Genomic DNA, 11,684 nt, shown 5'->3' with positions numbered 1-11,684 from the left:
TCTTCTTCAATAGTGAGTAGCACTGACTAAAGGGTGCGGAAAACCTTGTGCACTTTTTGTTAATTTATCAAACTTATGAAACTAGTTTCAGACTTGAGATGAAGGGTAAAATTTTCGTACTTTTGCTCTGATGCATTTCCGTGTACATGCATGGGCTGTTGACTCCTGATTTCTTGAACCTTCAGTCTCTAGAACCTTTTCATAATCTGAATAATACTGTCTGGTCAACGGACCAACTGGTGAGCTGGCCACTACGCCGTCAGATTACATTAACTGATTAAGCTGACAGACAGATGGTATAACTATCTGCTTGACTTTCTGCCTGACTGTCTGCCTGACTGTTTCCCTTGCTGTGGGCAATAAACTGATTCATTTTCTAGCTGCGTGCTAAGTCAGAAGCCTGAACCAGTTGACCGACTGACGGTTGGTTGATCAAGCAAACAAATTATTAATACACACGTCTTGCACTAAATAAATTAACGTGCTTTTACTCCTTCCATTACTAAAGAGACCGTGAGGACTGAAGAAGAGAATTCAAGAATTCAAGAAGAAATGGAATTCTAGTAATCATTATGTAGTGTCTGTGGAAGTATCTTAGTCAAAACAATCCTTTTTGTTTATTTTCCCTTCGATAAAATAATAACATAAGTTAATTAGCTGAACTATAGATTGCATAACATGCTATTGAACATATTGGGCGCTATCTCTGAATGGGCGTGTAATGGCAGTTCTGTCTTCATTTCCGTTTGATCTTGTCTGTTTTCTTTTTAATGTTTATTTTTTGTTTGTTTATTTTGTTTAGTTTTTGTGTGTGTATGTGTGTTGACTTTGAAAAGTTTAACTACCTGTTAGTGTTTTTCTTTTAGCATATTTCAAAATCGCATGTTTTAGCGATTAATAGCTCATTTCTAGGTTCTTTAATCTAAAAGAAACAAAGCATTTACTGTTTAACATCTCACATCGTTAATATTTAACAATATCCTGATGATCTAAATAGTTAATTTCATAAAACTTTTTTACTCGTTTACGAGAATTTTATTTAGTAAGAGTTACAGTAACGGTTATTTGGGGCTTCAGATTATGAAAGAACTCAGAAAAATGTTACGACCTGGGCTTTAGTTCTGAGAGACTGCATGATCATAACAACTATATAAATACCCCAGTTCCACAGCTAAGCATCGATATCTTTTTTTTTGTTTTGTTTTTTTCTATTTCATCACTATCTCTTAAAGAAGAATAATTAAAAATGTAACAAAAGAATAGTTAACATTTTATTGGATGAGAAGTCATTAATCAGTTCTTTGGCAGTTTATTAAGTTACCCAAGTAGTAATCTAAATAGTTGATTTTTAGAATTTTTATAACTCCTTTTCGAGCATTACAATACAACCTAAATGTAAAGTGAGGTTTTTTTCGTGATTTTAGGACGTTTATCGCGAGTACAGATTTATCAAATAACTTATAAAAACGTTTAGGTATGCCAGGGAGTTTAGTGGCTCGATAAAAATTATAATTGTTTATTTTCACAACTCGCTTGTGAGAATTTTGCACCCAGACTACGCTTCAAAAAACACAAAAAAAAATACAAGACATTGTTTATTAGAGGTTATGAAGTTTATCAATAAGCTAGGTAGCCCATTTAATAGAATTTTCATAACTCCTTTGCGAGCGTTATAATCATTAGGACTTAAGTTGATTTCCATATAGATCATGCTTACATTACTGATAATTCACTCAAAATAAAAAAAGTAATGAAAAGGTCTAAGAATATCACTAAATTAGATATTTGGTAGTGAGTTGAAGTCTAATTTGTAGTTAACTTCTAGATTGTTTAACTCATTTTGAGAATTCTAATTCATTGTAGAACGTGATATTCAAATAACTTCGTGATTTGGCTCAAACGTGCTCATCAAACATGGCTTTTACAGTAAGGATAATTTGAACACGAACGTGCCTTCTAGAGGAACATGGTACAAAGCAAAGAGAATTGTAACAAGTGGAAAAGTTGTCAATAAGCGCGTCATGTTTATTGTAAGTCAGAGCCTTCAATAAAACACCTTTTAGACCTTATGCTTGATTCTGATGTCTATAAACCCAAGAAAAGTTGTAAAGTCTGGCTTGGGCTTCATCGGCAGCGTTGTTGATTAGTGACTGGTCATAATTGCCCTTTCTCTCCAGAAACGAGGCATGAACTTATATCTTCAAATTGGCCAATGAGATACTGCAAATGCGACACAATTAGCAGTCGTTGCAACGACACGTCCGCATAATGTTTGTTCTTGAAAATGGAAACTTGGGCTCTTTAAAGATCGCCATCACAAGGACGACAACATGATCTTCTTTAAGAGTTATCCAACAAGCAACAACAAATAAAACCAATAAAATTGGTTGTCATTTTCCTTGCACAGCGTGAGCATAACTTTCTTGTCTTAGTTTTCATCGGCACTGATCTAAAATTTAAGACATAAAAAGTGCAAACCTGAGCTAATTCTGGAATTGTAGGCATCTGATTTCAATCCGCAGAACATTCATTCCTCACGATCATGACATCAAAAAACAAAATAATAAAGTGGGTAAGCATCGTTATATATATAACTTTGATTGACTGGCTTAACTTCAACATGCAGGAAGTTTAATTCACGATCAAATTCAACAGCATTCCACTCTTATAATTCTCATGTAAGGTTAGAGGAATGTATGAAAGGAAATTCACCGCATTTAGTCCTAAATTAAAAGCGAACTGAAATCTTGGATCGTCTGCTAACCAACGTATTTCCTGTAGTGTAGTGTAGCGGAAAATTCTCACAAATACACCGAATAAAATAGGGAAGGGGCCCTCATTATCCTGTAAATTAGTTTTGAAATCATTTCAAACAGTATTATCTCGTACACAAGAGCGCAATTTACATAATTCCTGGGCGTTTTGATCGCGACAGGAAAAGCAGCGAAATGACGCCCAGAACTTGTTTGGGAGAACGGCAACGCCAACAAAGGAAGTCGAAATAGAGTTGTGTCCAGGCTATCCGTGCGCTCTCCCGTTCTGAAACGAAAACCCGTCCTCTTACTAAATCAGACTATCGTATCGAACGTGGTCCTTATGGTGTCCTGTACTAAGTTTGACAAACTTCTCGTAAAAATGAGATTCTTTTTATTTTCTTCCATCGTTCCAGTTGGGTTCGTTATGTCTCTAAGTAAGCTTTCCTCCTGGGGGCTTACGCCAGGAGCAGTTGGTGGGTTCGGTGGTGGGGGAGGTGGATCAGAGGATAATGGTGCATCAGGCAGAGGTGATGGGTACTCTGGGAGATGTGGTGGTACCCATGCGAAACAAGCCGGAGGTGGAGGAAGCTCGTACCGTAATGGCACAGATTTTTCTGGTTTGACCGGTGGGAACTCGAATGATTCCTTGTGTACCAACAAATAATTGTTTATGTTGTGATTGGAATGTTTTTATCTATATCTTCATTTACCCTCTGATTTCAAATCTCGTTGATTTAAATCCTACTTCTACGGAGGAAAAATAAAACAGACGATCTCATTTCTCGATCGCCTTTAGGATTCTCGGAAAGAGATTACGAGAGTAATGAGAACTCTACTTTTTGAAATATTAACAGCACCATTATTTGGGTTAACAATACTGAGCTATAAATGTTATAATGAACGCCTTGAAATAGTCACCGATGTACTGCACGTTATAAGATATTCTGGAAAATTGGACCTGACCTGAAAACTGTATCTGATTTACTAAAGAAATCGAAGTTCTGTCCATCAAATATTCAAATATACCCTCGCAGTTTTATTTTCTCATAGTTTATTATCAACAGGTCATGAGATCATATCGATCAAAGAAATCTAGCTGTCATCTATCTGTACAAGATCTGCTGGTTGATCAATCACTCAGAAAATGTACTTATTTCCTGTTCTTAGTCATTATCTGATTATTACAAACCTTGACACCGAAGAAATTTAAAGAAAGAAAAGGATTATTCTAAAATGTAAAGCGGAAACTAATCAAACACTTGTTTACAAACACATGGGAAAATGAAACTAAAAAATTACAGTGCGCGATGTATCTTCCTTTGTAATCTCTCTCTGGGTAAATGAAGAAGTAAAATGTAGTGAAAAAAGTTACCTACCCGTTACTTGATCCCCAGAACAAAGTTTTAAACAGTTTCCACTGGCAAGGGCGCTATCACATCGTTTGGATAGAAAACAAGGTATGAACAAGATATGTAATTTTGCAAGTTGGTTATTTTGAAAGTTTATTTTGAAAACAATAAAGCTGTATGCGCATTTTTCGCAGCACATTTGACTGGTGATACATGTTGTTACGCTGTTTAAACATGGAATAGTTCATAATAATATTTCTATTTCAGAGGGCCTTTCGAGTTTTCCAAATTTATTGTACTGACTTTAAGGACCATAAGGGAAATCAAGGTTAAAGCACTTTTTTTTCTCTTACGAAAAATGTAATGTACATTACTGATCTTAAGTACCAGTCAGAGGAAGTAATGGCGACTTGTGTTATTAGAAATTAGCAATGTGCCTTACTTTCTCGATATGAACATTTTCTTTTCTTTTCACAGTGGTAGCAAAGAGGAGGTGACGGAGAAAAGATAGTGCCGGAAAAAACAAATAAATAAAAAAAATAGTGTTTTCCTCGTGTTTCCCAAGCCCTTCTGGCAATTGAATATGGCAAGTATAAGATGTTCGGTAGTCTGATCAAAATTTTTCTTTGAAGAAATAAATTTCATTTGACCCGCGGATGAAATTCGACCAAAGATTTGATCCTAACAGGCGGACAATCGATTTTAGCAATTATAGCGAAGGCGCCTAAAAGGGTGCAAGCTTCGACAGGATTCGAACCCGTGCCTCAGGAAAAGCTCTCAAAGGTCACATCTTTAAATCAAAAAGGGTACAAGATCCGCACGAATGTCTGATGTTTTGCTACAGCGAATTCACATGTCAGAGCTACAACTACGTCATAATTGGTAAACTTTGCGAGCTTAATAACAGAACCAAAGAAGCAAGACCTGGAGATTTTGTCCGAGATGAAACTAGATTCTACGTGCGACGATGGAAGAACAGAGGTATGGAAGCAAAAAACAAAATAGTCTTTAAACTTATCATGGCATAAAGGTTTAGTGAAAATAAATACTTGTCACAGCTGTAAACATCAGTTTCCTTTCAGTTTTTGAACAATCGCAACTAGTTGGTATCGTAAAGCCAAAATTTTCAGCAATTTCATAAATTTTTAAACCTTTCATATGACGGTAACACATGTTCAGCTACTTTTGAGAGGTGCGAGTTAAACAGACAAACACACAGAAAGACAGACAGAGAGAAAGAAAGTGCTTGTTTAAAGCTTATTCAAAGATGCCAAGGGTTTAGTACTCTATTAAAATTTCACTGTATTGAAATGCGACTGATTCCATCAGCATTGTCTTGGGACCGACTCGGAGCTGAGGTCCGAATATATTCGCTATAAAATACACACATCGCATGTGTAGTTCATGAGACCAAATCAAAGCCTCGCAATGATTGAATGGGAAGGGAAGGGGGGAGGTGGGGGGGGGGGGAATGCGTGTCCTCTATTCAACCGGGGACTTTTAAGCCTTATAGGGACGAGAACTTAATGCGATTGGCTCACGGCATTTCCCACGATGTTACCTTCAGAGTATGCATGTTTTAAACATTCAATGAAACTTAGCATATCAAAGGTAACATTACAGTTTTCAAGGAATTGTTTAATTCCTAACTGTATTTTGCGATTTAACATGGCCATATTGGAATATCCCTCGTTGAAATGATGCTCGGTTGGTAATTGAACATTACGATACGATCAAGAAGGTACTTGTCATCATATTGCTCCTTTTCCAAAGTCTCATTAGGCTCCGTTCCCGAGATGCCTGCCCAGTCTTGTGGAGAGATCAAAGCCAACGAACAAGGGATAGCGATCAGCGGTAGATATTGGCTGGAACCCCAGGAGACAAAAATTAAATCCAAGAACTTTCTGGTAACTATATTATTATTCTTTACGTATGGACAATTTAAGAAAAATAGGTTTGTATAGCAAAAAGTAAGAATGTTTGGAATTAAAAAATTTCTTCCTTATAGACAACTGAAATGCAACTTTGCATGGAATTCTTAATTCGTTTCCAGGCGTATTGTAACATGGCATCAGTGGATCAGGCCTGGACTCTCATCGCTCGGTTTTTAAACAGTGACACTAAAAACTAGATGGATGACCCTGGAGACTGGTGGTATGACAGTATTCAGCCTGCAGGAGAAACCGCTGGCCCTTCATACAACGCAGACATGATCTCGCCAGCGTTCTGGCTGGTCGGTGGCAGTGAGATTAAGATCACGCGCAGTGATGACTCTGGACACACACTCCTCTATTGGGAACAACAGGGAACTGTCTAAGCGGGAAGACGTTCCGCTCCAAAATGACCAGCAATGGTGACTTCAGAAACGGTTCAGTTTGGTCCAATGGTTTGTGCCTGGGAAAATGCAATGTTCTATATGGAGGGCAATACCAAACAACCGAGGGTTTCGGACAGACTTCATGCGGCAGTGACTTGCAAGTTGCTGATGAGGTCGGCTTCTGGTGTGGCTGAAAACGGAGCGGTTCTGTGATCATGATTGGAGGAAGCGGTGCTGATTGTTCAGGTGCCGATCACGGAATTGGGACAACGGTGGCAAAACTTGCTTCTTTTAAAATCAAAGAAGATAACAGGAGAGAATCTGACTTTAGTAGCAACGCACGGGACTCAATAACTAAAAGTTACTCATTGAATTTGTGGATTCGTTAAAGCATGCACTCCTTTTAAAATCGTGACGCGTGAAATGCTGTTTAAATTATACGTGAAGCGTGAATTTTTCCAAAATTCGTGCATAAAACGTAATCAGAACTACCCTCTGAACACAATTGTCTTAGATCCGAGTTGCTTTTCATTGTAGTGAGATAAATACGTGTTATTTTCAGTTTGTTTTTGTTTTGCTTTGTTTTCTTTTCTTTGAATGCGTGAACTCAAACATAAAATGATCTTTTTTATTCAGCAAAGTGAAAGTGTAAGTAGTTTTATAAAGGGCCTCATTGATTGTAATGCATCTAGTTTTAAAGAATTGCGAAAGTCTAAATAGTTATAATAGGGTGTGCTTTGATTTTGATCGTTATATTTTTTCAGTTATAGGCATCTAGATCCTTATGATAATTTTTCAGACGTTAACCTTGTGTAATTGTTAGCTTGATGGTCGCAAGTTTTTCAGTTTTTAATTGGCTGTCGTCACCCTCAAGTAAATCTCATTTCCTAATGAAAAAAGCATATGTGACCAGGTGACAGCCAAACGCATGCGCAAAAAATCACCAAGTCGACAAGAATTGAAACTGCTCTCGCAGGGCGACAATTCTTTCTATATCTATCGCTTTTGACTGTTGTCATCGTCGATTTCAAGAATTTGAGTATTCTTCCGCAAAAATCCAATAGAGGTTACTCTGCTTGCACAAATAATCACATATTTGTTTGCCTCTTCTATAAGAAAGAGGCTACGAACTTGATATGTAAGAGCCAACACAACCGTTGCCTGTAAAACGGCCAAAATTAGCAGTTAGAGAAAATTGACAAATTTCCATCGTTAGCCGTAAAGAAGGTTAATTGTTTTGATATTTCTGATGACTTCAGGGGAAAGATATAAACCGTAAGCCGTAAATTGGCCAACATCATAACCGTTAGCCGTAAAAGCCACCAGCCCATTGAGACCCTCATTTACGAGTATTTCGGTTTTATAGAGATCTCCTCTTCTTTTGGCCTGGTGAAAAACCTATACTTGCGTCATAAAAGGTTAAAGTGTTTACTTATTGCACTGCACAGTGCGACCTAACGGCTGAAAATCCTTGTTGACGAGGATAGCGTGGCATGCGCAGGCTACACCAGAAGGACAGCTTAAGGAGATAGCCCAAAACAGAGTAAAACACGGCCAGTTTTGCATGTATCTTTGCTCCACTGGCCGTAAAGGGGATAAAATTAATTTCACGAGCACTTAACATCACAATCAATAAAGAAGTTGGGCAATAAAGAATTTGCGAGTATTTATTTTTCGCCTCCATGCACATTAGGTAAGACCGTTGTGAATAATTTTGTTAATAATTTTTCATAATTGAAACTTCCCTTTGCAATTGGACTCAATCTTCTTTATTCTTTGCCGACCTCATCCTATTTAGGGTAAAATTTTACCCATTTCAATTATTTTATCTCACCAAATTAACATTTGTTTTGAGGTTTCTCGTGCTTTAAAGGTAACTTTTTCATACATTCTAGACTAAGGAATGATGACACAGCTTTTCCAAAACGCTCAGCTTTTGTGACAGAAAAATATTACCAAACAAATAATTGCAATTAAAATGCATATGCACTTCGAACGTCATTTGCTAACCGCTTCCGATTATCTTGGATTGGTCAGCCAGTGAGCATCTGATGGAAATGTAGACAAGATCAGCTGTTCAAATGATCTTGCTCTTTGGGTATGTTTTTAGCTCTGGATGCCCTTAGATAACTTTGATTTGATCTATATAGATGGGTAGGTTTCTATAGAAACTGTGGTGCTGCGTCGGCGAGGTAACATGACAAGATAATTTTGGTTTTATCAACCTAGTTGACAATGTAAATTAGCCAACGTGAACAGATACCAGTGACGCTTTTATAGGTACTTTCATTGCACGAACCGTAAGCGGCTGATATTTGAAACCAATTGAAACATCAGTAGTCAACAGCTTGAAAAAATGCACGCGTATACTTTACACTGGTTATTAACCTGCAGTGCAGTGTAGGTTATAGGCCTCCATTGCAGGCAGACATCTACCGACCCATTACCTCTACGGACAGAACATATCACAGATTTACTGAATCTTTGCCTGACGTCAACTTACTTTCCGTACAACGGTAAACACTACAAAAAGTTACTCGATACAACTATGAGGTTTTCAGCTTCCCTTGTTGTGTCAGAAATTGTGATGCAGAACATCGAGGAACGCCCCCTTTTGACTTGCCAACAAACGAGACCGATTTGACTACGCTATGTTGATCACCTACGACACGACGAATCGACGCATTCCACCACCACCTTAACGGACAAAACACTGGTACACAGCTAACCAGAGAAGCGGAAGAAAATGGTTAACATCCTTTTCTAAAATGCCTGGTGACCCGTGACGATGACTCAATACGGACATCAGTTTACAGGAAACCGACGCATACCGACGGATTACTGGACGAGTCATCATACAACCTGACGTCACACGAAGCCACCACTATTAGAGCTATAACAAGACGAGTGTAACTAGTGTGCAACACGACAGACAGCTCATCGAACGAGAACAAATACTTTGACCGTGTTTTTTTCAGAAAACAACTTTAACGACGACTCCATCCGACGAAACACTCACCGGCCTACCGCAACAACCGAAACAAGCAACACCGAAATTCCTACGACTACAGCGACTATAGCATACATAAAGGACGCAGTTGATAAGATCAATTTCTCCAAACGTCAAGCCCCCTACATTAGAAGAGGCTGGCAGAAACAAATAGTCCAAAGAGTTTGTCTTTGAAGAAAGTACGTCAACAAGCAGTCCGTTGATTTTCAGTGCCTTGCGGTATAATCCTGGAGCTTCCAGCTGAGGTTTTAGAGAAATTCAGGCAAGTGAAGGTGGACAGGCGGTAAGCGGCACTTATTGGCTTTATTCTGTCAGATCTGGATAGAATATACTCGCTTACACTGACATGAAAAACGGAGTGTAACTTCATGTTAACAATGGCAAAGCTTAATATACTTGAATACAGAAAAGCTTTCCTACACTTATGTTACTGTAAAATGTACTTTAAACGCTAAAGTGAGAGACAAGGCCAAAAACCACGCTGTAAACCAAAAGCAAGCGAAAAACAAAACCTGAATTAGACACAAGAAAAAGTTGGGCAAAAGAAAAAATTCAAGATGAACATAAGTAAACAAGAACCGGAAACAAAAAGGCTAGAAATAGCCTGATTGCAAAACGGTTCGTCAAAAAACACGAAGACGTAATTGTCACGTTGATATCATTTTACCTTTTTAATGGAAATTTGTTGCTCATATGTCACAGCTGTTGTTCAAAAAAGTGGACGCTTTGGTAAAATGGAGACGTTCACTGTTCGAAGAGTCACCCGCTTTCTCATCAAAGCCTGGGGCGCTCGTGGAGGAACACATTCATACGATTATGGAGACAATCCACGAACATATTTTACGGCTAACAGTTAACCCCATTAAGACCCTCATGTACTGACGGTCAAACAGCATTGTTAGGTGAATTTTAATAAAAGGGCCATCAACGCGGCTCCTCGGCCCATTGTGTATTTACTAGTCTTCTTAGCGGTTTCTTCCGTCTTTTTTTTTTTTTTGTGTCAGTAAAACCACGCCGACTGTTTGCATCATACATAAGAACTGTTTTTCAGCTTGCATGGTTTATTAAAAGATTGATCATATTTACAATTCTCAAAATATATGAACAAATATATTAATAAAATGAGATAAAAGAATACACTTCTGGCAGTGGTCAGTCAGTCTGACAGACTCTCTGCGCTTTTTAAAGAACCCTGCTATGTTGGCAACTTCTCTTTGATTGCGTGACAAAGGTTATTTTGAGAGCTTTCCTCCATGAGCACTCGTTATATTCGTGCACATGTGCGTGACTTCTTCTGAGACAAGGCTACTGACATTCACAAAATCAGCGAGAGAAGAAGAACGTGGTTTCTTCAGCAAAAAATATCGTTTCTTTTCTTTAAGACTTTTAGGTAAGCGTAAAGTGAGATTCCGAAACCTTAATAATTTACGCTCGCAGACTGTTCCGGTTAAGAAAGGTCAGACTTCAGAGTCACCCTTTTCCGTTGTTGCCTTTATTTAATTTTAAATAATGACATGTCTGATGGGCTTTAAACAGAACTTTCCAAATTCAATAATCAGAATAACCAAAAAGGTTGCAGATGGCTGTGAAGCTTCGTATTGTGAAGGAAAACTGGAGGAATGAAGGGAGAAAAATAAATAAAAGACCCATTGCATTAATCAAGAACCGATATTTCCATGTCCTCCTTCATTTTCAACTCTCCAGGCAGATCATGAATGGAACCGAGTGGGGGATTGTAACGAAAAATAGGATAGGACGTAAACAAACAACTGCAAGCAGAGTTAGTCAGGAAAGTCAGCGAAGAAATGCCAAAAATAGACTATCGACATGATATGCTATAATAAATATTTAATAAAAAGAGTTTTCATTTTGCTAATAGCTCACTAAAATAGTAAATTGGAAATAGTATTTTATCGCAGAATTGAGATTTGTCTTATGTAATGAATCATCATGGAAAGCTCCCCATTTCTTCCTTTTCCTATGACAGTTTCCAACTCTTGCTACCTCTAATGGCAATGATTTTAGAGCATCGAGTTACACTGTGCTAACGTTGAAAAGCGTTTTGTCCATTCCCCTCTACAACGACTATAATTACATCCGCACGATTCAGGTGAACTAGCTACTTTTAATCACAAAACCATACGAAAAAATAAGGAAAATGGAACCTAATGCGAAGCTATTTTTTTCTAAATAGGAATCCTTTTAACCTGTTATAAATATGTAAAGCTCTTCAGATATGCTATTTCCTTACA

The 11,684-nt window shown here is 37.9% G+C and overlaps 2 pseudogenes; one reads left to right on the top strand and one right to left on the bottom strand.

The window, feature by feature from the left end:
- LOC136281022 (uncharacterized) overlaps positions 1 to 11,684 on the bottom strand; it is a 214,887-nt pseudogene that overhangs the window by 70,343 nt on the left and 132,860 nt on the right.
- Positions 3,181 to 6,811, top strand: LOC131783293 (uncharacterized; annotated as a pseudogene).

The sequence above is a fragment of the Pocillopora verrucosa genome, chromosome 5, assembly GCF_036669915.1.
Source record: "Pocillopora verrucosa isolate sample1 chromosome 5, ASM3666991v2, whole genome shotgun sequence".
Taxonomy (NCBI): Eukaryota; Metazoa; Cnidaria; class Anthozoa; order Scleractinia; family Pocilloporidae; genus Pocillopora; species Pocillopora verrucosa.
This window is presented reverse-complemented; position numbering and strand designations above follow the sequence as displayed.